The 25462-nt window shown below is 42.7% G+C and overlaps 1 protein-coding gene across 3 annotated transcripts in view; it reads right to left on the reverse strand.

Moving 5' to 3' along the window:
- LOC138248763 (uncharacterized) overlaps positions 1 to 25462 on the reverse strand; it is a 132764-nt gene that overhangs the window by 47085 nt on the left and 60217 nt on the right. For all 3 annotated transcript variants that reach the window (XM_069202660.1, XM_069202642.1, XM_069202650.1), the window contains exon 2: positions 7884 to 7965. The gene's annotated coding sequence lies outside the window, so the exon portion shown is untranslated. The remainder of the gene's footprint in view (positions 1 to 7883; positions 7966 to 25462) is intronic.

Raw genomic sequence — 25462 nt, forward strand, 5'->3', positions numbered from 1 at the left:
CATAGTCCTACCCAATTTATGTGGTGCTTACAGGCAACTGCCCTTTTGAGAGAAGAGCTGCACTCTGCAACTAAGGTATATTTCAAAGATAATGGGCTCCGGTGACACACTTTGTGAAGCATTTATGGTCACTGTCAGAGGGGTTTGGATTAGCAAACAAGCTAGTATACTCAAGGCGCTGAGAGCACAATTGCAGACAATACAGCAAATGTTACATACACTAAAGCATACTCATGAGTCCAGCCCGAACCCCAGTGTTCTAGCAGCTATTGATGAACAGGTCATTAAGCAAGAATTGAGGCATAAGACCAAGTCATATGTGGCACAGGCATATGGGGAGGGAAGGCAACCTGGATGACATCTGGACAATAATATGAAGGTATCCTGGGCCCACAGGCAAATTGATAAAATGATATCCCCTGATGGTACAGATAATTATGACACAACCGCTATGCTGCCAGAATTTAGTGACCGCTATACACCCATTACTACCTCTGTGGATAAGATAGCAGAATATCTTGAAAATATTGCCCTAGTGTAGTTATTAGCTGACAAGTAGAAATACTTATCTCAACTGATCACGATAGATGAAATCAAAGACGTTATAGCCACTCTCCCGAAAGGCAAAGCCCCAGGTCTAGATACCCTGACAAGCAAATTTTATAAAACGTTTACTTCCATCCTTGCACCATGTTTCCATGCATTGTATGAGAAAGCATAAAATAGTTACATCTTACCACCCACTCTCAGAGAAGCACTAATTATTGCTCTCCTAAAGCCCGATAAAGCACCAGAATATTGTTAGTCATACTGAGCTCTAGCTGTTATATAAACGCCGATATAAAGATTCTAACAAAGATAATAGCAATTTGATAACCTCCTCTCCTCCCCAACTTGTTACTACCAGATCAGTCAGGGTTTGTGCCAACATGATCCACAACACATAACCTGTGCACAGTCTTCACATTGCTTCATCAGCTCAATCCCAGTGTAGAGGTATTGGCAGTCTTACTAGACACTGCCAATGCCTTCGATTCCATTGCATGGGAACATATGTTTGCAATTTTCCATAGAATGAGAATGCCCACAGGTTTTACACAATGGATTAGGCAGTTATACACTGACCCAACTGCTCAAATTCAAGTAAATGGGACGACATCTGTGGTGATACATATCCATAGGGCACTAGGCAAGGATGCCCCCTCTCCCTGCTTTTATTTGCGCTCACCCTGGAGCCACTAGTGTGCATTCTTCGCAACAATACTCTGCTTCAGCTCTGCAATTTACACTTCACCCATGGGACATCTTGATGTACGCAGGAGACATGGTATTATGTGTGGAACTACTCACTTAACGTCCATAATACATAAGATTTGGGCAATACTCAGGTTTGAGTATAGATTGGTATAAGTCTATCTTTACTCCTCTTGCAGTGGAGTGATGACCCAGTGAAATATTTAGAGATCTGGGTCCATAGAGACCTTGACTTGGTGATTAAGTGCAACTACGGCAAAGCCGTGTCACAGATTGAAGATCAGATGCAGAGGTAGTCCAGACTGTCATTATCTACGGCGGATAGAATAGCCCTAATGAAAATAGTGGTATTACCCAAGTTTCTCTATCACTTTGTTAACATCCCCATTATTCTGTCACAGCATTTCTTTAAAATGATTGAAAAACATTTGATAGCACTGGCCTGGGCTGGAAAGCAGCCTAGAATAAAGTGGGAGACACTTACCCAACCATATGCACAGGGTGGCTTTAATGCGCCAGACCTGCAACTATATTACTTGGGTGCGCAAGCGCTCTTCACACACTCCTGGTATCTCTCTCATGCCTATATCCCACACATAGTGATAGAGAATGATGATGCTAATCTGATTCCATTGAATGATATCCTGTCACATAAACGTTATCACATTGCAAGGACAGAGTTTACCACGATACATGGCACCACGAGGGCCTGACGCCAACTAGGGGCACGAGCCAATAAGGAACTCTCGAATTCGCCAGCACTACCTCTGTTATATAACCCAGCCATATCAGTAACAAACGAACCCAGGGCACTGGAGATTCTTTTTAAGTCAAATTTTAATGACTATGAAGACCATATACCCTTGTGGGACATTCATAACACTAGAAGACATACCTCAGACAAAACCTAACACCCTACTGCTGACCCTGATATACTTCTAACTCCATCCTGCGGTGACAGCACTCTTTCCTTAATTTCTCAGTGAGCCTTCCAATGTACATGTACTGCATACACTGCTGACCAGCGCCACATGGAGAGGGATTATAACTATAGTGTACAACTCCATGCAGAACGATGGATCGTCAACCCCTGACTTGGCAATAGAGATATGGAATAGGGTATTGGACCAGTCGCTGGCACCCACTGACTGGGTTTTCTGCTGGTCCCAAACAGAAATGCTCACATCCAATTGCAATTTAAGTATAATGCATTTTAAAAATCTACATCAATGAATCATACCCTTGCCAAACTATAAAGGTTTGGCTTAAGAGAGGATGGCAAGTGTGTGTGTGTGATGCGGGGCACTGAACGCCAATTTCATGCACCTGGCGTGGACTTCTCCCCGATATGTCAGTATACAATGCAGATTACTGAAAACCTATTGGACATGATATTGGAACCTGCAGCAGGTTAGCCTCATATATGTCTCCCTGGTTTGGTGAAAGAATTGCAGCCAGCAATGCCTAGACTAACAACAGCCACACTATTAGTGACAAAAAGACAAGCAGAGGTTTGTTGGGGCAAACTGATAACACCCAAAAAACAGCAATGGATTTCAGACATGGCCTACTGTAAAGAACAGTTAGAACTATACACAGAGGAACGAACAGAACCTTCACGTCCAAAGAATACACTGCCTACTGATAAACTACTCCGGATTCCTCCTAAAGGTGGACACTGGACCATGGTATACATGCTGGGGAATAACACTCGGTATTCTGACCCTGTGACCTGTGGTGTGGCTAATTGTATATTCCATTTGTAATTCTATGGTTCCAGTTGATTTTGTGTTGGTTATTCCTTTGTATCGTTTGCTACCAATACTGTATGTGGAAGTAACTTTTTTTTCAATAAATGAGAAAAAAAAATGTTTTATAATAAATTAAAGTTAGCTTTATATTTAAATTGAAAGAGGTCATTAAATTATTTTAAAACCTGTCCTGTCAGTCATATAACCACACCACAGAGTACATTTACAACTGTTTTGGGTCTTTGTAGGCTGCAGTAGTAACTATAGGAGTGCGGTTTGTGAAGAGTAATAAGCTTACTTTTTTGTGGGAAGGTACATGCTCCTCCCTAAAATACTCCCTACCCCTCCCTTCTCTCCTTATTTCTCCCATAACTTCTCCTCTTTAGTGGTGAGCATTACCTACTTTTCAGCGCCCACCCTCTGCCCCAGTCCCTCCTACATTTACTGTTAAAAAGTATACTTCCAAGTGCAGAGATTGCCAAAGTCAGGGTGCAGCTCTCTGCACATAAAAAAGAGAGCTGGAAAAGTAGACTTCTGCTCAGTGGTAAGTGAGTACATTAGTAGTAATACTGTATTTATACAATGCATATGGGTAAACAGGTTAGTTTTTAAAGATATAATCACTGTTTGCTCCTGAGCTCATCATGATGTGAAGTCTGACATAGAAATGGTACAAGCATTTGCAATGCAATGGGTCTTGCATTGGCTTCAGTTAGAACTATTGGCATTGTAAATTCATAACTGGATAAATTGGTCAACACTGCCTCATAATTTGGTCTTTTTCTGCCACATAATTCCAGTGGCCCTGCATATAACTAAAGCACTTCCATTTACCATCTTCCTCTCTCTGCAGCCAAAAATGAAAATGTTGCCATTTAGCACCCTAATTTAAATCTGCCATGCTAATCCCAATAGAAAACCACTTTCACCCCCCCACCATCAGAGTTGCTGGCTGGCTAACACAATTCCCAAAACAAGACAGTCACAGAGGAGTAACGAGAGAAATAAAATCAGAGGGTCAGCTAAACATGTGAAGAGTGTTCAAACAGTCATAGTGTAATAAGGATGTTACAATGGCCTGAATGACGGTCATAATTGCAATAAGAATAGATTAATAAAACATATACAATTATCATATAAATCCAATAAAAATCTTTATCAGAAATAAACATTCAGAACATCCCCAAAGGACACCACAATGAAAATAGTATTTCTGAAAAACATGGTCATGTTACCATATAGTTAACCCCTAAAGGACATAACCACATGAAAAGAAAATGACAAAGTATTGCAATGTAATCATATATTTAGCCCCTAAAAGGGTATGTGTTACACATTTTCAGGTCTAGCAGGCCTCCTACAATGATATTACAAACAAGACTCTCAAAAAAAAACGAAAAAAAAAAAAACTACTCAGCTGTAAAACAAAATTCCAACTGAGAGAGATTAAAAAGATGCTGAATGGAGGAAGGGGTTATTATTTTGGGGTCACTACTAACTTAGTGTGGGACCCAAAGATGATCTAGAAAGAGCAGGGTGATCCCACTGTCCTAGGTCCACCACAGGGTGAGTTAGGAGCAAAAACGTTTTGTAAAAGAATGCCCTGCAAAGCATGATGGGACGACCAAGTGCTAATGTTCAGAACACCCGCTAGAGGACACCACAATACAAATCTAATTCAAGTAACATGGCCATTTAAACACATAATTAGCCTCTAGAGAACATAACCGCATGTAAACAGAATAGCACAAAATAATGTAGTGCAACCATATATTTAGTCCCTAAAGAGTGTAGTGCCTTATATATTTTGAGGCCTACTACAATACTAAAACCCTTAGAACACAAACTACTCCAAGCTGTAAAACAAACATTCCAGCCTCAAGAGAGCTTAAAATAGACAAAATGGTGGGAGGGATTATAATTTTGGAGTTCCCACTAGCATAGCATGAGAACCCAGACATGACCTAAACAGAAAGAGTGTGTCATGCTGAACGTTTTGGTGGGGGTCTCACTGTCCTAGGACCACCACAGGCTGAGTTATGGGCTAAAATGATTTGAAAAAGAATACTTGCAAAGCATTATGTGGTGATTTTTCCCGAGTGCACTGAATATTGTAGTATTGGCTCTACCACTTTGTCGTGACAGCCGCCTCATTGATTTGTGTTTTTTAGTAAAGCATTTATCAATTAAAAGTGTTTTGGGATAAGCTATGGTGAGTGAAGGGGAGAGTAAAAATGACTGACTGATTAGGTAACAGTGTGAACAATGTGACCAGCTCTCTCAACTACCACTGATGGAGTTTGCACGAAGGGGGAAAGACAAAAACAGCTCACCGACGCTGAAGTATATCGGCAATCGTGCAAATATCCATTTAACAGGATCAGTTGCAAGGTGGTAACAAAACCTCCTCAATGCAGGACAAACGTAAAGCAATTAGTAATATCATCAGGGGATTTTTTTGAAAGGCAAGCCCACGAACGAGTGAAAGTGATGGGTGAGTGTGGGCATGGTTAAAAGCCCACAAAACATAGAACAGGTCAAAACTCATACCCGCTCGACCTAAAAAGTGGTAATGTGCCATTTGTTCATTCACTCCGATGACTGTATCGGTTCTATGTTTTATCTACAAGAGCATTGTTCTCCTTGTTTTCTCCGCCAATCCGATGTCAGAAGTAGAAAATTACAATAAAACGCCTCATCCTATAAATCGCATTCATTTCAGATGCTGTATTGAATGTTGAAAGTTTCATCTGGAAGAGACAACTCGGTGTGCTCTTTCGTCTGTGTTTGATTTTAGACGTATTCCTGAATTATTTCTTGTAACATTCATGCCATAACAAACATTCTTCCAGAAAATAGTATAGTGGATTTAGGAGTTGCTTGACTTACACTGCCCTCTTGTGGAACGTTTTATAAGATAATTAAGCAAGCGTTTCATTGTTACTGAAATTGAGTACCATTTATAATTTAGCTTCAAAATATTTTAGTTTCAATCAGATTAGCTATACAGAAATTTGATCTACTCACAGCGCTTTAAGTGAGCCGAACCATCCGGTTCTCAGAACAGGTAGTAATTTAAACAAGCATTTAGAAAGCAGTGGTCTCGCATTAGCTCGAGTTAGAGCTATTGGTGCTGCAAATTCCTATCTGGACTTTTCTTACTACATAATTTGAAAATGAAAAGTAAAACAGTTCACATAAACAAACCGATTCAAAGCGCCATGACCGCCATGAGCGGGAAGAAGACACACAAAAGGAAATAGAAGTTCACTCAGTCAAACATATCGGCAATCGTACAATTATCCATGTAGCAGGGTCATGGCCAAGGTAACAAAATCTCTCCAAGGCGGGACAAACGTAAAGCATTTACCAATGATAAAGATTTTTTTATAGGCAAGTCCATGAAGAGCGACAGTGATGGGCGTGGTTAAAAGCCCACAAGACTTACAACAGGTCATGTCCTGGGTAAATACCTCAGACGAGCGACAATCCTGTTAACACACGTTTGCCCCTTTCACCTCAACGTACTCACCTATTTTATATACAGCCTGCACTCCAGAGATAATGACCTGTACTGGTGCCCTGGAATAACAGCGTTATTTAAGGCAGCACAAGGTGTGAGCTACATGTACGCTCCTAAAACTGTAGATGCCTCAGGCTCGTCCATGTAAAAAAAAACAAAAAAGAAAAAAAAAAAACAGCCCTGACCTTATGCCACTGCTCGACAGGATGCAAAAAACACCTTTGGGTACATGACCAGCTTGCAGCCAGGTCCGCCAGAGAGAAGTAGGGAGAATGTCGTCTCCTAGCTGACATAGTCAGCTAGTCCAATCCATAACCCTCCAACCAGGGAGCTGGGTAACAATGAATGCCCGTGCTCCGCCAGTAGTGCCAAGAGGTCTCTTGTGGCTCATTTGTGTGCACTACAAATATGCTCATGTAATGTAATATTTGTACCTTTGCTAATAGGCTTTGTTTAAAAAAAGATGCTAATAAAACAAGCCCTATAATTGTGTTCCGCTCACGAGTCCGATCTTTCCATGGTAAAATGAGTTACTATTTAGAACTTTTCAGCCTCTATATTTTATTTTGTCGCTTTCCGTAAATACTTCATTTATGAGAATACAATTTACAATTACAAACTTAACATTACAAATACGAGGGTATTACATTCTGACCCAGGGTTTGGCATTAATAGGTTATTGGTGAGGACATTGGAAGTAGAACATATCACACATGCATCTGTGTGCAATACAAGCTGTACTACAAACACTTGTTTGTCCTACCGCTAGGTACAAGGGTACCATTTAATTTTAGCGGTAAAGAACCAGAATCTAAGAGTACTAGATTACTTGTATTGTGTCAGTTTGTGCGTGCACTTAATGTTTACACTGCTACTGTCGTTGAATTCTTCACATGCATTTTCTGTGGGGAAAAAACATATTGCCACTCTATTTAGCACAACTACATATAGCTCTCAAAAACGCGAGTATGCTATGCAGGCAGAGCATCTGCGGGGCGTCCATTTCTTTAGTAAGCACTATATAAGGTTCCCTGCATAATGTAAGTATGCTGTACCGTCAACATACATTGCTTCTCTTCAGCTTTTTGAAATATCATTAAAGAAAAAAAAATGTGGTCTTATTAAAGCTAAGTTCCAAAAATAAATTACCGTTTAGCACAGAAACAATGCAAAAAAAAACAAAAAAACTAAGTACCACCTTCACACTGAAGGACTAGAGGGCCCCAGCACCTGATGTAGGAAACAGCCGAAAGGAAAATTAATCTTTCCCTAAAGTGGTCCAGCAGTGAACATGAAAAACTTACTTTAAACAAAACGTGGTGTTAAATAATGGAAGTGAAAGAAAACTGAAATACCTTTAAACTGTTACTCAATCCCGCTTTCACCGAATTCTGAAATATTTCAGTTTCTTGCCTCTCAAATCATTGTTCTGATTATCTAGAGATAAAAGGAGATAAGAAACTAAACATGTTTGAACGCAGAATGGATAAAACGGGATTTATAAAGAGGTAAGAATGCTGGGAGCATGGGCCAAGAGCAAGGTGACAATAGGAAACAAGCTATAAAGGAGTAAAAAGTAATTAAAAAAAAAATAAAAAAATAAAAAGTCAACACCAAAAATAATGTTTTGCTAATTTAACTAAGCCTTTCAGAATTGTAAGAGGAGTTCGGCTTCTCAGGCACGTTTACTCAGTGCCTGGAAATCAGCGCACATAATGGAGCCTCCAATACCTAAAAAAAAAAAAGCATTTGTAATGCAACGGGTGTCACGTTTGGTCGAGTTAGAGCTATTAGCATTGTAAACTAGAGGACGGGTGGCAAAGCATATGTTTCAGTGGCGGCCGCCGCAAATCTCAAGCAGGGCAATGCAATGGGTCTCGCATTTGCTCGAGTTAGAGCTATAAGCGTTGTAAACTCCTAACCGGACTTTTCTTACCAAAAAAATTGAAAATGAAAAGCAATACAGTTTAACATAAGCAAGCAGATTCAAAGCGCCACAGCATCAGCGTGAAGCAGCACACAAAAGGAAAAAGAAGTTTGTTTGCAGTCAAACGTATCCGGACAAAGTGCAATTTGCCATGTAACAGGGGCAATGTCCAAGGCGATAACTAAACCGCCCCAAGGAGGGACAAACGTAAAGCATTTCCCAACAAAAATAAAGGATTTTTGAGGGGACGCCCATGAACGAGTGATAGTGATGGGCGTGTGGTGGGCCAGGTTAAAAGCCCAGATAATTACCAACACATTGGAAAAGCAGCGCTTGCGTGCTGGTATGCTCGACCTAAAAACTACAAATTACTGTTAACACCCAATAAAACTACGGAAATATGATTAAATTGTATTTATCAATACATTGCAAACCCATATAGCTAAAAAAAATAACACACTGCCACACATACTGAAGTCAACCTACACGCCAAATCAGCACTTGTATTTGACAGATACTGGGTGAAGAACATGCTGTTTACTTCTGTGGATCAAATCACCAAGAAATGTTTCATAAAGGACCAAAATTATTAGATGGATCTACATGAAAATTGCATACCTGAAGCCAGACAAGCCAGCAGTGATAGATTGTGGATTGGGTCCCGGAGAGTCTGGATGCAAGAATTTCAGCATCCTGCCTGTGTGTATGGGTACCAATATAGCACAAGACTACCTGAGAAGTAACGGAGCACTGGGAGTACATTTCCATTAAAAAAAAAAAACTTCTTAGGGAGGCTGAAGAGAGGGTGTCTACTGGGTGACAGTATGGCATTCTGTGAAGATGTGCCTCTTCTGTTCTTCCTGCGTAGTTAAAGGATGAGGTTATATGTACTGTGAAGATGTGAGTCTTCAATTTCATCCAGAACTGCAGAAGGCTAGGAAAAGTTGTGACGTTTCTGGGAAGATGTTCCTGATCCTGGATGCATAGATTAAGAAATTACTTTCTAGTCTTTTCTTTCCTGTAGGTCTGCGTTTTGAATCACGGGATGTCTGTTACTGGTGTGGCTTTGTCTAGCTTCTCTGTCACAAATGGTCAGGGATTTGTTTCAGATGGCTTCATGAGTGTTACAGTTGGTTTAGAAGATGATGACTCTCTGAAGTTAGTCAATGATGCTCCTTCACTGTCATGGTGTGAGTTCTTTAGGTCCTTGATGAGATGAGCGGCACCATACAGGATGCCTTTCAGCAGGGTGGAGTCAGGGAAGTTGTTGAAGACAGCAATGCATCCTCCATCCACCTGGGAGACAGGAAGTACTTGCACTGTTGATCTAAAGTCGGTTTTGGTTATGAAAGGTTTTTCTTTCTGAGGCGAGGGACTTGGAACCTTGCAGTCTTTGTCTTCTTAAAATTATGTTTTTTTTTTTTTTTGTAAAGAGAGGTCTGAATCAAGGATGAATCCAAATGATTTCTCATAGACTGTCAGTTGTAGGGCGAGGCCATCATGGCTCATTTAATCTTGAGTTAAGGGTTGATAGGTGCTATTGATGCATAGAAGGTATTCAGCCTTTACTGAGATGAGTACGTGTTTACCATACAGTTAAGCATTGACTACAGGCATGTTTAAATCACTTGTTGTCTATTGTTGAGATTTTGAAGAAGAGTTGTGTATTGTTGGTGTAATGATGGACCTGGGATAAAATACCCAGACGATCCCTGTGTAGGTGAATGATAACATGGGAGAGTACAGATCTTTGGGGAACTCTGAAAGATGTGAAAGGTTTGTGGGATGTTTAATTTAACAACAGGACTCAGTGATGATATGTGAGATAAGAAATGAGAATCATTCCAGTACTGTGTCAGTAAAGCCCATGTATGTTTTCAGAGTGTTAATCAAGGTTTCATTGCAAACTGTATCAAATGCCCATGAGAGCTTGGGGAAGATCAAGAGGCAGGAGTTATTACTGTCACCACAATCCTTGTGGTACTCAAACAGGTATCACAATCCTTGTCAGGGTGAAGTCACAAGCAAGCCCTAAATTAACCTGTGGTCAACCCTCAGGTAGCTTGGCACAGAACAGTGAGGCTTAACTCAGAGGAAATGTGTAAAGTATTTCAGCAACACTTCAAACAGAAACACAGTGAAAACACCATAAAATGATTAGAAAAATAGAGTCATTTTAAATAATTAAAACAAGACTAAAATTACAAAAACCCATCAGTATCCTGAAATGTACAAGTTTACAGATTTCAGAGAAAATAGCGCCAAAAGCACATTATGCCACAAAGTGCCAACTGTGGATATTTGGTTGCACTAGACAGCGAAAGTCACAAGTTCAGCCCGATCACGATGGAGTGTGGACCGGCTCCAGGGACCCAGTTAGGCTGGCTGTTAAATCTGCCCCCAGATTTCTAAGTAAAGTGGCGCTCCACCAAGTGCATCCCCACTTTTATAGCGCCCTTTAGCGCCACCCCTACCGCCACCATGTGTGAACCGTAATTAAAATACAGCGCACCAGGAGCAGGGTAGGGGGCAACAGCATCAAAAAATTTGGACAGAGGTCAGAAACAATAAGTTAAAATTACAATAGCAAAATAAAAGAACAAGTTGCACATTTACCGGAAAGAAAAATCAAACAAAAGGTCACCATCTTGCAGTTGTCTACAATTTCTTCCGATCCAATCTCCCTTTTTCTCTTTTGGGTTGGTTGCAGTGCAGAACAGTGAAGTGGGGGATGTGAAAGGGTATTGCGTACTGATCTGTTCAGTCCAGGGATATAGGGCCTAGCAGTAGATAGCAAGTGTGGGAGTTGCCTTTTGAGTGTGTGCTGCTTGATGTTCAGGGTCTTGAAGAATTTTCCTTCATTGTCTTGATGCTGGAGTCACTACAGCGGTTGAAGTCTTTATGGAAAATGGCATGATAATGTTGGTCTGAGGAAGAGAAGTTGATGTTCGATACTTCCTCAGAATAGTTGTTTTTGGATCTAGGGGTTCTGGATATCGGGAAGACGGAGGTTTTACATGACAGTGAAAAGCTTGAAAGTGTTTATTGGTTGATGAGAGAACGCAGCTGTGTACTGGGCCATTGCATTTCCAGAAATCCACACTGCCCTATATATAATGAGCCAAAGCGATGCAAGCATCTATATTGCTGTATTTGGTGCAACACTGTTGTCAATGCCTTGGTATGTACTTACCGGTTGTATCAGAATTCACATTCTGCCGCTCTGTACAACATCATTTTCTAGTTAGGCATCAGCCCCATTCCAATTTAGCACTGCCAACCTGCTACCAGTGCAAACTCACACTGAAACATCAATGAGGCGCTGCTGGGTTGAGGCTACATGAATTTGGAACCTTCGGTGCTATCCACTCACAAGTGATAGAATGAGCCAAGATCATGCTACATCAGTGCTGGATCACTGCAGCCCACAGAACTCTGAAACCAGTCCCTAGTCTGAAGTCCCCTCGGGATACAGCAGAAAGCCTGGATAATCTGTGTATGTAGGTTCAAATTTGTTGAGATACGGACGTACAGTGTGTGTGGAGGTGGATGTGAGTGAGGTTTTTGGGACGAATATTGCTGCTAATTGTCATTTTGTGTATAAAATGTCCACAGTGTGAAAACCTGTTGAATGAGCATTGTTGAGCATGATCCGTAGTATACAAGGTCTGCAAGTCCGATATTTTAATATGGTGCGATGGATGTCTCTGAAGATGTAGGACTTGTATTCCACTGGAAGATCAGAAATGTAATGTGAATGTGCTAATAGGTATCAGGTAGCTGCTCATCTGAGGTCATATAAAACCCTCGACCTTTTCTACGGCTTCCCTGAGCAAACAGAGCATAGCACCAACTTTGGCATTAGTTTAAGATTACCAAGTGTGGACATCCTGGGGTTTGACAGCTTATAGGCATCTTCAGAGTGGAGAAGGAGGGACTAGATCATTTTCACCTACTGGTGCTTGCATACAATAGTCAACATAACCACAGTTAAATTATGGAAGCATACCAACAGTTATATAGGCACTCATGACCACATATAAAGGAGAACAGTCAAACACGCAGTCTCTCTCATTGACAACACATATATGTCAGAACCTTTGTCACAATTCCTGTTTGAGTTGGTCTCCAGCTCTCTATTCTATTTGCTAAGACTAAGGGACCTTGAAGTACCATATAATTATCAGATTAATTTGCTCCTGTCTACTCCCTTGAAGAGCACGAACAAAACATATTGGCAGTTTTCTTTAAAATCCTGACATTCTGGACTCTACCAGTGTTCTTTCCCATAAAGCATTGCAAGTTAGTATGGTTTCAGTACTAGACAAACACCATACCATGCTAGCAGTTGCATAGACAACTGAGCCCTTTAAAGCTAGATTCCAGAGATGTGACCTCTACGATTATTGACCTTGAGTTTCAGAGACCTTGAGTACCCTGGGCCATCAAACTCTGATGTCTCGCTAGACACCCTGGATGTCAAGTGAATAACTCATATGTGATGAACGTCTTTTCTTCTAACCATCAATTAGTGACTCTTCCAGCAAAACAAAACCCATGCCAAAACAATTTGATGCGCCGCAGACACCAGGTTATTTTTAATGTATATGTAATTTCACTGAATTGTCTCATGAAATCCTGTGTTTCCCTTTTTGTTTAACACATGCTAACAGCCATATTATATTGAGCCTTCCCTTAATACCAGGATCCACTTCAAAGATGAGTATATGAGTGATAATGTACGTGGGCTGAGGAAGCTTATTCATAAAAGCCATTTCCCCTAAATATTCACTCTTCTATTCAACTTACGCCCATAACTGTTAGGTGTATAATTAAAAAATGTTAACACCTTTCCACTCAAATATTATCCACTTATCAATAATAACCAAGGAATCTAGTATCTGCAATATGACAACGCGTTAGTCAGTATCCACATAAGGTGCCATAACGCTTACACCACATTTATTGGTTTTTATATGGCCTACCAGATGACAAGTTTGTTTGTACAGAGCCAACCAGACCTCAGGTCCTTCAAGTCCTGTACTGGGAATGAATTGGTGGAAATTGTATCTGCTTCTCTCAGGCTTTTAGGTTCCATCTTGGACAGAGAATTTTGTACCACTGCACAGGTGGGTGATGTGACAGGGGGGCGAGAAGGGGGGGGGGGGGGGTTTGGACCTTCAGTATCCACTAGGCCAGTGGTTCCCAACTTGTGGTCCGGGGACCCGTGAAGCTTCCTCAGGGGGTCCGTGACTGCTTAGAAAATTAAATAATATTAACAGATTAGGTCCCTAGCTTTCAGTAATGACTCAGTGGAGGGGCCTCGGATACCAATAATGATAAAGTGGGGGGTCCACAGAAGTCAAAAGGTTGGGAACCACTGCACAAGGCATTTCAGTGCTGAAACATTCAAATAGAACATGATGAGCAGCCCTGCAGCAGTGCTAAGAAGCATACCAGAGTGTTGATCCCCTCCCACTCCCTTAATATTCTTTGGCAGCAAACGGTAATAAGTTCACATACAGTGTTACCCATTAAAACATTCTGGCACCAAAGGATGAAGTCCAATCATAGAGCTAAGTAATGTCACTGGACCCGAAATTGAGAAAACAAATAACATTAAACACACTTAAGAGGTCCGAAGAGAAAAGAGTAGAATATATTTAGGGCGTCAATAAACACCACTTCTGTGACAATTGTCTATTACGTCACTCTTATGAGGTGTACACATATTATGAATATTGACTGGAAACTGCTGAAGCCTTGAGGACGGCACCCCTACCTGTTGAAGCAGACAAAGGCGTGAAGCAGAGTGACTTTGGATCTGCAAGAGCACAAGACAGTCATTGGCAAGGCTGATCACTGGGTTTGTATAATAAGTCGATACGTTTATTAGGTTTGCGTCATATTTGCGAATGTTTGAGAATTAAGGGCCATATGTACGAACACATTTTCCCATAGACACAGAATGGGCAAAACGGCTTGCTACATCTGGCCCTAAAAGTGTTACCACAAGGTTTACATGAAGGCTGAGTATTAGTGCATTGTAAACTGTCATAAAAGGTGTAAAACCACGGAGAGCACATTGCAAGTAGGGAGCGAAGAGCTACTGTTTGAGTGGCAAAAAGGGGAAGGCCTCAAACTCCTATCCCTTGCAGCATGGATTGTAATCTTTCATTGACTTACTACTTCTGTGAGTGTTTCACTAAAGTCTTGCTGAAAATGTTCTCAGTAAAAAAAAAAAAAAAAAAAGGCTGCTTCTTGAAATTTAAAGGTACCTCCGCTTATGGGTAAAGACCGCCAATGGGCTTACTTGACTGGCAGCTCACAATTAACAATTCTCCAGGAGAAAGGCAGGTTCAAGAAAACTATCTACATGTACTTATCTTTGGGTCATAGGGCTTCAGGTGCGTGGTGGTGTGCATTTATTAGAAGTAGTGTATTTTAGCAATGCCATTACTAGGATCAACTAGGTACAAAAAACTCTGGTCCTGAAAACCACTAAACACTACTTGTTAGAACTAACAGTATTGCTCTTGGGTGCCAGGGAGTTCTGGAGAAGGTAGTTGGAAAGATAATTATTTTGCTACAACCGCTAATGGTGTGATCTTTTGTTTCCACACTTACTTTCTCCTCAAGCCATGGAAATATATAGCTTCCAAATGAGTAACAGGAATATAGTGATATTGTTGTAAAAGCGTATTATGTTTGTGCTGTCACTGCACTGTACATACCAGACAGTAAAACAAACAGTAAAATAAAAAAACATGTATTTGCGATGAAAGAGTATAAAAAGGAATAAGTTATGTTGATGGGGTGAATGGAAAAACAGCAGAAAGAATGGACTTTTTCGGTATGAAATAAAATGCAATTAAAGGTAGCAGCTAAGAAAACAGACACCTGCATTTAGGACCTGATTGACAAAGCCTAGGTTTCAAACCAGTCTGTGTTTTGTGCACACCAACTGATTTGAGACCTAGGCTTTATTTTGCTATGTGACTTGGGTACCAATCAGTCAAATCACATAATTAGAAAAACCTCTGCTTATGACTTGACCATCAAGAGAACAGCACACGACTCTCAAGATGTCTCTAGACTAACAACTTCTCCAATTTGGGTGGAGTCTCTTAAATCTACTATTTTTGGTTTGCAGCTTCTAGGTGTATAATCAGGGTATGTACCTTTGAGCATCTTGGTTGGCCTCACACCTACTACTGTAGGTACCGCTTTTGAGTTCAATAAGAGCCAGAAGTGCTAGAAGGGGTCGCACAGAACTTCTGGGTTCACAATGTTTCAAAGAAGAGAAACAAGACTAATGTAGTTATAGGCTTGGCCTTATTCAAATAAACCACTTGTGCCAACAGCAAGTAACATTGAGTGGAAAAGTGAAGTCCAGGACTGGATACACAGTTTTCAGCATAAAAGCTGTAATATGACAGCCTTAAATGTGTCTGTATGACACTTCAGTAATAGAAGGGTGGAGTTACTGAACAGCAGGGTTACGTGTGTGGTAATACCGAAGAGGTGAAAGAGGAATATGGAAATGCAGAGTGAACTCTAATGTTACCTACAGGTGATAAATCGGAAGATGGCACAGATTAGTTCTGTGGCGCAATATTCCACATCTAGAACATCAACCTGCATATCTATTGACTCCATATCGACCAGTAGCATATTGGGTTAGGTAAGCTTGTATCAGGAAGGATGGATTTGCTTTTCTAACCTCCGCATCTGAATCAAAATGTTAGTAGTTGGTATTGTGTAATCGAAATAAGTGCATGTCAATGTTTAATATATTATGTTATGATAGAAAACCCAAGGCTTTAATAGGTTTGAAGCCTGGAGTACTCCACTACGCTGTTGAATTATTTCCCCTAAACGAGGTCGAAGATTTACTGAGGGTTGACATTCCTCCCCTTTGGGGAACCTAGAATGTGACTGACCAATGATTATACGGCCATGACATATGTATCATCCCGGTACCATCTGTCTCACTTGTCCATCCATCTCTCAATTCATCCATCTCTTAGTCCGCCTGGCCCACCTCCATGTCTTTCTCTTGATTGTGTTGTCTGTGATGATATGTATGTGGCTTGTTTTCAGGTATAACTCTTATTCTGGCAAGAGCTCTGTTTAAAGTGACATGGAGAACCTTTCGAATATACCACCCACAATAAACTCCACAGAACGATACAGATCTGTGGTTGAACAGGAGGGTGTAGGAGCACCGTTGGACCCTCCTATATTCACGAACAGCACTGTTCTTGTCTAGTCAGCTTTCACAGAGAGGAAAGGCATCAAATTATAAATGCCCAGAGCACTGAACTATCATTAGTTGAAATTCTATTGCAATTCACAGTGTTGGGTTTATTACACATCGGCTGAAAAAGCAGTAAGCACCACTGTGGAAGACAGGCAGGCGCACAGGTGAGGAGTGAGACTAGATGAACACAACAAAGCAGTCACATTTGAATACAAACCACTTGGTGCTTTATTCCACAATCTGTTCAGCTGATGTCTTAACTATGTGAAATCCAAGCAATCAGAGGGCGGATCAGTGATCTTTTTTAAGTTATGTAGTTCCATCGAGTAGGCAATACAGGTGCTAATAAGGGCCAGACTGTACTGGACATGTCAAGTACAAAAGATTGCTGGTCAGCTTGCGTGCTGCTTAGCTAGTCAAGCTTGCCTAAGATGGCTGCAAAAGATTCCATGAGTGATAACATACTGGTAAACGTTTGCAATTTTTGCAATTTTAGGTGCTGCATTAGACAGACCTCAGACAACCTCACTTTAAGGAGAGGAGAGTAGTCCTGATTACCCAGACAACCTCTCTGCCCTGCTGATAGTAACCTTGTTGAGGGCCTCGATTGTAGAAACGGCCAAAGGCACGCCCTCTGTAGTGTCTTGCCCCTCGAAAAAGTGGATACAGCACCTTCCTGATAGAACCTTGGGCCTTGTTCAGATTGGCGTCCATAACCGCACATTTTGAAAGTTCCTTGAGAAAAGCAGAACCAAAAAGCAAACCTTGGGCTAAGGGCCACGATTCAGAAGAAGCGAAGTCCACCAGCTTGGGGTCCATCTTTATTAAGATGGAGCGACGACGTTCGCTTGAAATTGCACAATTAGTGTTCCTCAGGAAGCATAGGGCCCTTTGATCCTAAACCACTAGTATATCCGGGTCAATGGATTCCTCTGATTCTTTAGTTTGGAACCCCAGTTCCAGGATCTTAGTTTAGGGTCCGGCCACATCAGGAGTTTGTCCTGGCAACTGAGCCACGCTCGGTCAATACCCTTTTTGGGGCCCCTTGAAAAGTTTTTAGGTATGTGCCCAGCGAGTTCTGGTGTTTGACACCCTGGAAGGAAAATCCAGTCTAGGTCATTTGGATCGGAGTCTAGAGCGAACATCCTTCTCAAACCCCTGATAAACATTGGACTCAACATACTCCGCTACCTCAGCAGGAGGAAGCCATAGAGCAGATCTGTGGTGGATTATGTCCTCCCACTCAAAGTTTGATTTATAGTGTGACACACACCAGCATCCAAGGCATAAACAAGGTCCTGTTCAAAAGACTAAGCCAGATCATCAATATAATATTCATCACCCATCTCTTCATGTTGTGCAGCCGTGCTGACAAAAGGCACTTCAAAACTCCAAGGAGCAGTCAAAGGGGTGCTATAGATCCAAAGGGCAGGCTAAATAATCCCTGCAAACCAGGGAAAACATCATATAAAGATTATTTTTGGATGTGGAGGGAGCTCTGCCCAAGAACAAACAGGCAAAGCCTGTATCAAAAACTACTGCAACCCCGTGGCTAATTCACATGGGGCGTAAAACTGGGAGCACAAGCCCTGGTGAGGCAGAGAGATGAAAACACACGTCTCAACACGTTCACTGCCAAAGGAAAAGCTTTAGCGCATGTACGCTATGCTTCTGAGACAAAAATAGCTTCAGGCTACCAAACACTGAAAGAGAACTGCTCGACGTAGCCATGCTCCCTCGCTCCCATACCAATAAAAGACGCACTAGGGAGGTAAGAACACTCCCAAAGATGATCGGTGAACATGCCGACGACGGGTGACTTCGTCCAAAGAGCAGAGCATGAGTCCACGAAGTTGCTCAAACAAATAATCTACCTAAAGTACGGATATCTAGACATATATCGCACTAGCAAAAAGTTGAAATACACAAATTCAGGAGGAACAGCGAGTACTTAACTGGCTGCAAAGCAGCAAATAAAGAGGAGTTGATACTTTGTTGTGTGCATTATATAGGAGTCTCTCTATCTCTATGGATATCACATGATGTGTATCTTCATGGGATTTGTGTTTTTTTTGTGTTTTGACTTTCTGACTGGCTGCTGACGTAATTAAAGTGAAGAAAGAAAAGCATAATCGGAGCCTCCGGTCCGGATATAGAATCTCCTGAATACTCTAAACTTTAGTCTAGAAAAATTGCAACAAATCCTCGCAAACCGTTTGGTTCAGGGGAATAATATTTTTCAATGCTATAGGAGCTGAACCTCCTTTCACAAATGAGGAAAGGTCTTTACCAGTATTAGAGACACTGAATTCTTCCAAATCATAATACTGAGTTTTAAATTCTTTATTCCTTATTATATGAGCTTTCCACGGAAGAAAGCTATACGTAATCTTATCTTCTATAGTGTATGTGGGTGTCTATGTTCATTCTCCTCACTCTGTGTATTGTTGTTGGTGTGGTAATGCTACACAAAGAAAACATAACGTGATCCCATTGAAGTTTCTAACAACTGAATGAAGTGCAACTCAGCTGCTCGTGCAAACCTTCCCATGCCTATCAGGCTCAGACATGGTTCATCACACAACCCCTCCAGGTACTAATATGCTGCCCTTGGTGTGAAAAACTCAGACTTTTCATGAAACATTGTTACAAGCATTGTTACAAACTACAGTTCATCTCGTGAGGTCACAACCTTCAGGTGAGTGGGTTGAAATGCAATCTGAAGCAGTCAGACACTACGATTCCCATGAGTGCTAACCAGTGAAGGTCACATAACTGATTAAAATCCACATTAAAATAAGTAGAGGGGCCCAAAGATATTTTTAGGCGACTGTTGCTGACGAATGGAGGGGTTGACGATATTCAAGGCTGCTCAGTATTTATTTCACATTATTCCCCTTTTTTGCCTCCCTACACTTCATATGTCAATTAGCTCCTGAGGTATTCTTTTTTTCATCCCAGCTTCCTCCCTATACTGCTGTTTTCTTATATTGCTGTTTTCCTATGTTTTCTGTTATCCTGTCCCAGTTTCTGCCATTCTACCTCTTGGTCAAGTACAACGATTAAAAGCATGTCGTACAGGCCAAAAATGATTGCCCCTGCCCAACACTTGAGATCATTGTCACAAAAGTTCACATTATGGAAGAAATAAGAACACTCACAATTCATACTGGATTAAATTGAGTAATTATGGCTCCTAGAAAGCTTAAATCCATAGATTAAGAGGATATTGAAATGTTGAAAAATTAAATAAATATAATGTTCATTTGTATTAATATTCAGAATTCTTTTTCATGTGGATGGTTAATACATTGTGACATAGTGGATTAACTCTTTCCTAAATAGGAGCATCGTTGGGGTGGCCCCAACGGATATGGGGATGTTGTTTCAGATCCTAGGTACATAGATGGAAAAGGCCTGCTGTCATGTTACTTTCTTTTTTTTTACACTTCAGACTCTGCAATAATATGGTGTCCTAGCTGTGGGTGTACCAAAATCCCACAGGGATAGACAGTGTGTCTTCAATATAAGGAGGGTGCCGGTCATGATGGCTTTGTAAACGACGCGGCTGGTTTTGAAGATGGTGTGGGCCAGCAAGGAGAGAAAAAGAAGTTTCCTCAGAATGGGGGTAATATGATCATATTTTTTCAGGCCGTGAATGAGACATGATGTGGTGTGTAGTATGCCTCTAAGGGGCACCGGTGTGGAGTTTGAAGGACCTTTGAGTTTGGCATTAGTACCATCCACATGCAAGAGTATAAGGGCTTAAACAGCAGTTCTGAAGTTGCTTCCTGGAAGAAATGGTTTGATTTTCTTTAGAAGAGAGTGCTGGTACCAGGCCACCTTTGTATTTTTGGCAATGTGTTCCATGAGGGTTAGATTAGTATCAAGAGTGAATCCAAGTGACTTGGCGTTTGGTGAAAGAAAGAATTTGGAGCAATCAAGATTCATATCATTGAGTCAGGCTTGTAGTGTGTGTTGCTTATTGTTCTTGGTAAATAACAGGAATTCTGTCTTGGCTGGGTTGAACATAAGGTAGGCGGTAGACATGCAGGTCTCAACAATGTACAAGCAGTGCTTGAGGTGGTCAATGTCTGAAGCAGAGGAGACTTTCAAGTAGAGTTGCGTATAATTAGCATATTAGTGGATCTTGATGCTGTTATCTACGAGTAGTGCACCAGGTGGCTCCACGTAAAGGTTGAAGAGGACAAGAGAAAGTATCGAGGGATGGGGGACTCAACAGATGACAAAGATGTTTTGTTACCTAAAGGTGTCCATGTCAACAAACTTGCATCAGTTCAAAAGTATAGTCATGGCCCCTTTATATACTCCTGTAAAACAAAAAACAAAAACAAACAAAACAAAAAAAAAAAATGTCCAGAGATTTTCATTTTAGATTTGTTTTTTTGTATCATTAGAGAAGTAGTTTAGCTTGGGTAGACATTGTTAATCCAGGCCAATTTTTTCTGGACAACATTTTTTAAAATGGCAGATGTGTTACAGTGATAACGTAATACTCCAGGAACCAGGAGACCTATATACTTCATTTTGGTGTTAAAACAGATTTTGGCAGTTAAGTAGTCTTATAGAGACAGAAAATAACTCCTCAGAGCAACCCTTCTGCCATTTTCCAAAATGGCAGCACTATAATGGTGTGTTTTAGCCATCATATTGGTAATTTATTTTAATAATGTTTCTGTTTCAGGTTTTCTGTTTATTCAAATTCGTAAACATGAGCAAAGCAGGTGGTAGCAGAGGATCTTTGCCTCCTGACAGAGTGCTGCCACCTACAAAATCGGAGGACTCCTTCAACAAAGAAAAATGTGTGATGTGCCAAACTATTCCAAAAGAAAAAGCTATCATCAACTGTGGCTGGACAGAAGAGTTTGAGATGCTGCAGAAATACAGCCAGACGAAGTTCACAAAAGAATGAAACCGGTGGGTGAAGAGGATCAAATAATGTATCATTGTAACAACAAGTGCTACAAGTTGTACACAATGGAAAAAAGCCTGGAAAAAAATGTAAAAAATTAGCAGAACCAAGTGAATCACAACAAGAATCCGAGAATGTGATGACAACCAAACCCAATGAGTGTTTGACAATGTTCAGCATTCCGTCCATCACTTGTTGTTTTTGCTTTGTCGCCCTAAGTGGGAAGGGTATGCCCAGACGTGGGTCCCGTGCTTCCCATGCCACTGGATTCAAGCTAGCCTGGCTGATGAGGGGTGAAACCCCGAAACCGGTCCCAGGATGCTTGTTTCCGGTCCAGTGAGGACCTGGCTTGGCAGTTCGGTCTGGACTGTTCCCATGAGGAACAGGGTCAAGACTGATTTGCATATGGCTGGGTCCAAACTGGGGTGGCATGGTGAGCAAAAGAACGATGGATTAAACCCAGATCTATGACTGGGGGTGAGTGTTTGACAATGTTCAGCATTCCGTCCATCACTTGTTGTTTTTGCTTTGTCGCCCTAAGTGGGAAGGGTATGCCCAGACGTGGGTCCCGTGCTTCCCATGCCACTGGATTCAAGCTAGCCTGGCTGATGAGGGGTGAAACCCCGAAACCGGTCCCAGGATGCTTGTTTCCGGTCCAGTGAGGACCTGGCTTGGCAGTTCGGTCTGGACTGTTCCCATGAGGAACAGGGTCAAGACTGATTTGCATATGGCTGGGTCCAAACTGGGGTGGCATGGTGAGCAAAAGAACGATGGATTAAACCCAGATCTATGACTGGGGGTGAGTGTTTGACAATGTTCAGCATTCCGTCCATCACTTGTTGTTTTTGCTTTGTCGCCCTAAGTGGGAAGGGTATGCCCAGACGTGGGTCCCGTGCTTCCCATGCCACTGGATTCAAGCTAGCCTGGCTGATGAGGGGTGAAACCCCGAAACCGGTCCCAGGATGCTTGTTTCCGGTCCAGTGAGGACCTGGCTTGGCAGTTCGGTCTGGACTGTTCCCATGAGGAACAGGGTCAAGACTGATTTGCATATGGCTGGGTCCAAACTGGGGTGGCATGGTGAGCAAAAGAACGATGGATTAAACCCAGATCTATGACTGGGGGTGAGTGTTTGACAATGTTCAGCATTCCGTCCATCACTTGTTGTTTTTGCTTTGTCGCCCTAAGTGGGAAGGGTATGCCCAGACGTGGGTCCCGTGCTTCCCATGCCACTGGATTCAAGCTAGCCTGGCTGATGAGGGGTGAAACCCCGAAACCGGTCCCAGGATGCTTGTTTCCGGTCCAGTGAGGACCTGGCTTGGCAGTTCGGTCTGGACTGTTCCCATGAGGAACAGGGTCAAGACTGATTTGCATATGGCTGGGTCCAAACTGGGGTGGCATGGTGAGCAAAAGAACGATGGATTAAACCCAGATCTATGACTGGGGGTGAGTGTTTGACAATGTTCAGCATTCCGTCCATCACTTGTTGTTTTTGCTTTGTCGCCCTAAGTGGGAAGGGTATGCCCAGACGTGGGTCCCGTGCTTCCCATGCCACTGGATTCAAGCTAGCCTGGCTGATGAGGGGTGAAACCCCGAAACCGGTCCCAGGATGCTTGTTTCCGGTCCAGTGAGGACCTGGCTTGGCAGTTCGGTCTGGACTGTTCCCATGAGGAACAGGGTCAAGACTGATTTGCATATGGCTGGGTCCAAACTGGGGTGGCATGGTGAGCAAAAGAACGATGGATTAAACCCAGATCTATGACTGGGGGTGAGTGTTTGACAATGTTCAGCATTCCGTCCATCACTTGTTGTTTTTGCTTTGTCGCCCTAAGTGGGAAGGGTATGCCCAGACGTGGGTCCCGTGCTTCCCATGCCACTGGATTCAAGCTAGCCTGGCTGATGAGGGGTGAAACCCCGAAACCGGTCCCAGGATGCTTGTTTCCGGTCCAGTGAGGACCTGGCTTGGCAGTTCGGTCTGGACTGTTCCCATGAGGAACAGGGTCAAGACTGATTTGCATATGGCTGGGTCCAAACTGGGGTGGCATGGTGAGCAAAAGAACGATGGATTAAACCCAGATCTATGACTGGGGGTGAGTGTTTGACAATGTTCAGCATTCCGTCCATCACTTGTTGTTTTTGCTTTGTCGCCCTAAGTGGGAAGGGTATGCCCAGACGTGGGTCCCGTGCTTCCCATGCCACTGGATTCAAGCTAGCCTGGCTGATGAGGGGTGAAACCCCGAAACCGGTCCCAGGATGCTTGTTTCCGGTCCAGTGAGGACCTGGCTTGGCAGTTCGGTCTGGACTGTTCCCATGAGGAACAGGGTCAAGACTGATTTGCATATGGCTGGGTCCAAACTGGGGTGGCATGGTGAGCAAAAGAACGATGGATTAAACCCAGATCTATGACTGGGGGTGAGTGTTTGACAATGTTCAGCATTCCGTCCATCACTTGTTGTTTTTGCTTTGTCGCCCTAAGTGGGAAGGGTATGCCCAGACGTGGGTCCCGTGCTTCCCATGCCACTGGATTCAAGCTAGCCTGGCTGATGAGGGGTGAAACCCCGAAACCGGTCCCAGGATGCTTGTTTCCGGTCCAGTGAGGACCTGGCTTGGCAGTTCGGTCTGGACTGTTCCCATGAGGAACAGGGTCAAGACTGATTTGCATATGGCTGGGTCCAAACTGGGGTGGCATGGTGAGCAAAAGAACGATGGATTAAACCCAGATCTATGACTGGGGGTGAGTGTTTGACAATGTTCAGCATTCCGTCCATCACTTGTTGTTTTTGCTTTGTCGCCCTAAGTGGGAAGGGTATGCCCAGACGTGGGTCCCGTGCTTCCCATGCCACTGGATTCAAGCTAGCCTGGCTGATGAGGGGTGAAACCCCGAAACCGGTCCCAGGATGCTTGTTTCCGGTCCAGTGAGGACCTGGCTTGGCAGTTCGGTCTGGACTGTTCCCATGAGGAACAGGGTCAAGACTGATTTGCATATGGCTGGGTCCAAACTGGGGTGGCATGGTGAGCAAAAGAACGATGGATTAAACCCAGATCTATGACTGGGGGTGAGTGTTTGACAATGTTCAGCATTCCGTCCATCACTTGTTGTTTTTGCTTTGTCGCCCTAAGTGGGAAGGGTATGCCCAGACGTGGGTCCCGTGCTTCCCATGCCACTGGATTCAAGCTAGCCTGGCTGATGAGGGGTGAAACCCCGAAACCGGTCCCAGGATGCTTGTTTCCGGTCCAGTGAGGACCTGGCTTGGCAGTTCGGTCTGGACTGTTCCCATGAGGAACAGGGTCAAGACTGATTTGCATATGGCTGGGTCCAAACTGGGGTGGCATGGTGAGCAAAAGAACGATGGATTAAACCCAGATCTATGACTGGGGGTGAGTGTTTGACAATGTTCAGCATTCCGTCCATCACTTGTTGTTTTTGCTTTGTCGCCCTAAGTGGGAAGGGTATGCCCAGACGTGGGTCCCGTGCTTCCCATGCCACTGGATTCAAGCTAGCCTGGCTGATGAGGGGTGAAACCCCGAAACCGGTCCCAGGATGCTTGTTTCCGGTCCAGTGAGGACCTGGCTTGGCAGTTCGGTCTGGACTGTTCCCATGAGGAACAGGGTCAAGACTGATTTGCATATGGCTGGGTCCAAACTGGGGTGGCATGGTGAGCAAAAGAACGATGGATTAAACCCAGATCTATGACTGGGGGTGAGTGTTTGACAATGTTCAGCATTCCGTCCATCACTTGTTGTTTTTGCTTAACCAAACCCAATGCCCATCCAGTTAGAAGATCAATGGCTACCGCTTGTCCACCTATAACAA

This window comes from Pleurodeles waltl, chromosome 1_2 (genome assembly GCF_031143425.1).
Source record: "Pleurodeles waltl isolate 20211129_DDA chromosome 1_2, aPleWal1.hap1.20221129, whole genome shotgun sequence".
NCBI classification, from domain to species: domain Eukaryota; kingdom Metazoa; phylum Chordata; class Amphibia; order Caudata; family Salamandridae; genus Pleurodeles; species Pleurodeles waltl.